The following is a 2,225-nucleotide window of genomic DNA, read 5'->3' on the forward strand; positions in this document are numbered from 1 at the left end:
TTTTTCAGTGCGTAAAATCCACATGATTTGGTTAGCAAAGTTATATTAAAGGCAAAAAAATTGACTTGCCAATCATATATACAACACAAATACAAACTTTGGTCAAAGTCATCAGGATCATTTGTGTAAATAAAATGTAAATTTTATGCATAAAAGCTAGGGGTGAGCAAAAATCAAACCATAACCGAAAACCATATCGTTAATCGAAATTATGAGATAAATAGTTTGACATCTTTACTAATTGGTTTGCATTTCCAAAGCCAGAAACCTATCAAAACAAAAATATATTAATAATAATAATAATAATAATAATAATAATAATAATAATAATAATAATAATAATAAACAAGTTACTAAAGTTACCAATATAAAAAAAGAAGTAAAGTTTTTTTCTATTAAAAAACCACCACTCGTGAGAATTGAACATAATAACATTTGGTTTTATCAACTAGCACTCTTTTATAGAATGCATGATGCATCTAGATGTATGCTTCTAACCCCTCCTCAAAGTTGTGAACAAAAGACTCCATCTCAGTAGCCGAAAGGCAGACACCAATCTCCAGATCTTCATCATTTACTCTGCAGGCATTCATGGATATCGATTCGTTGTAATCAATCGAAACCGTTTCCAGCTTTTTGGGCTTACCCCACCCAAAATCCATGTCATAAAACTTAAGCTTTGGTGTTCCAGCCACCCAAATTATTATCTTTGGAATCCCATTCGGAAACAAGTCTTTGAATGCTCTAATTTCTTTAATGTCTTCATTCATACTGGTTAAAGTTTTATGTAGATTTTCTCCCATCACTTTTGCAGCCGTCACGAACCCTTCTTTTCCCGTTAACTTTATGCTGTTTTCCATAGCCATGCTTGCTCCCACACAGTTTCCGAAGTAAGCTGCAGGGATCGTTGGATTCATTCGCGCTCTACAATCGATGGGGAAACCAAATAGTAGTAACTCATCCATATCCTTTTTTGCTCGGCAACTCCAGATATACGCACATGCTATTGTAAAAGATGATACATGTTCTAATGTTGGTACTTGTGTTGAAACTAAATTTTTCAACCTATTGAGTACAGTCCGAGGCAATATAAAGGTTCCTCGAACTTTTTCAGTTGGTCGACATAGTTTAGGTGGTTGCTCTTCTTCGTTAAAGTTTTCTACATTCGCTAACTTTAGATAACCTTCATCTAGTTTCGGGTTTTTGATCAGCCTATCATAAATCGGCAAAGTTCCATAGGTTAGAAACGACTCATCTGTCCCAAATTGAGCAATCGATGTCCACGCCTTCATGAAATAAAACCTGGTACTGGCATCGCCAAGACAATGGTGGTTTGTCATTCCGATAGAGATTCCAGGAAAGAGTGTCACTTGAACGGAGAACACGGGGATCTTTGTGGAATTTGAGGTTCTAACCGGCTCACCTAGTAGAGGAATAAGGTCATAAAATTGTCCACAATCTCTAGGATGGTTTCCGGTTAGTTCGTTGAAATCAAGGTTGGATTCTGCGAACGTAACCTCAACAGAATCGCCTTCATCATATCAGATTTCGGGCTTTTGGGCGGAAGTAGGGAATACGATCAAGTTACCGGTGAAAGGAAAAAAATGTTGGAGGGTGATTGATAACGAGTGTTTGAGTTTTGGAATAATAGTTTCAGTTAATTGAGTTTGTGTGATATTGGAGAGCTCATAAAAGAATACATAGTTAACAGGAGGTTGCTTTAGCCAGAAAAAATATCATAGTAGGTTAGTGGTAACGATCTTTCGCCTACGGTAGTCGCAGGGGGCGCTACCCGGGCGTGTTCCAGAACTCTCAAGGATCCCATTTGTTCTGCCAATGCCTCAAAGATAAGAAGGGTACTTATAAATGTTCAAGTAATTTGGTATCTCTTTCCATATATAGTTGCAGTTCAAGCTTTTGAATTGTAGCCTTTACACTGTGTTCCCGAGTTTCATTTAACAAGAGAAAGGAAAGAAAGGACATTAAAATAGAAAGGAAAGGAAAATTTATGATTTTCTTTCGTGTTCCTGAGTTTAATGAAAAAAAAAAGAAAGGAAAGGAAATTAGACATTTTATGTGTTCCTGAGATGGGAGCAAAGGAAAAGAAAGTTACATTTTTACTATTATACCCTTTTAGTAAAATCAAAATAAAAACACATCTAATAACATTTCAACTTGCCAAAAAGATAAAAGACTACGTTTCACAACATTTATCCTTGTATTCA

The 2,225-nt window shown here is 35.8% G+C and overlaps 1 pseudogene; it reads right to left on the reverse strand.

The window, feature by feature from the left end:
- Nucleotides 1–479: 479 nt before the first annotated feature.
- LOC143582978 (malonyl-coenzyme A:anthocyanin 3-O-glucoside-6''-O-malonyltransferase pseudogene) lies at nucleotides 480–1,825 on the reverse strand (annotated as a pseudogene).
- Between the last annotated feature and the right edge of the window lie 400 nt (nucleotides 1,826–2,225).

Source organism: Bidens hawaiensis, unplaced genomic scaffold (genome assembly GCF_021521415.1).
Source record: "Bidens hawaiensis isolate Kalapana, Puna unplaced genomic scaffold, B.hawaiensis_p1.1 tig00032093_1, whole genome shotgun sequence".
Classification (NCBI taxonomy): domain Eukaryota; kingdom Viridiplantae; phylum Streptophyta; class Magnoliopsida; order Asterales; family Asteraceae; genus Bidens; species Bidens hawaiensis.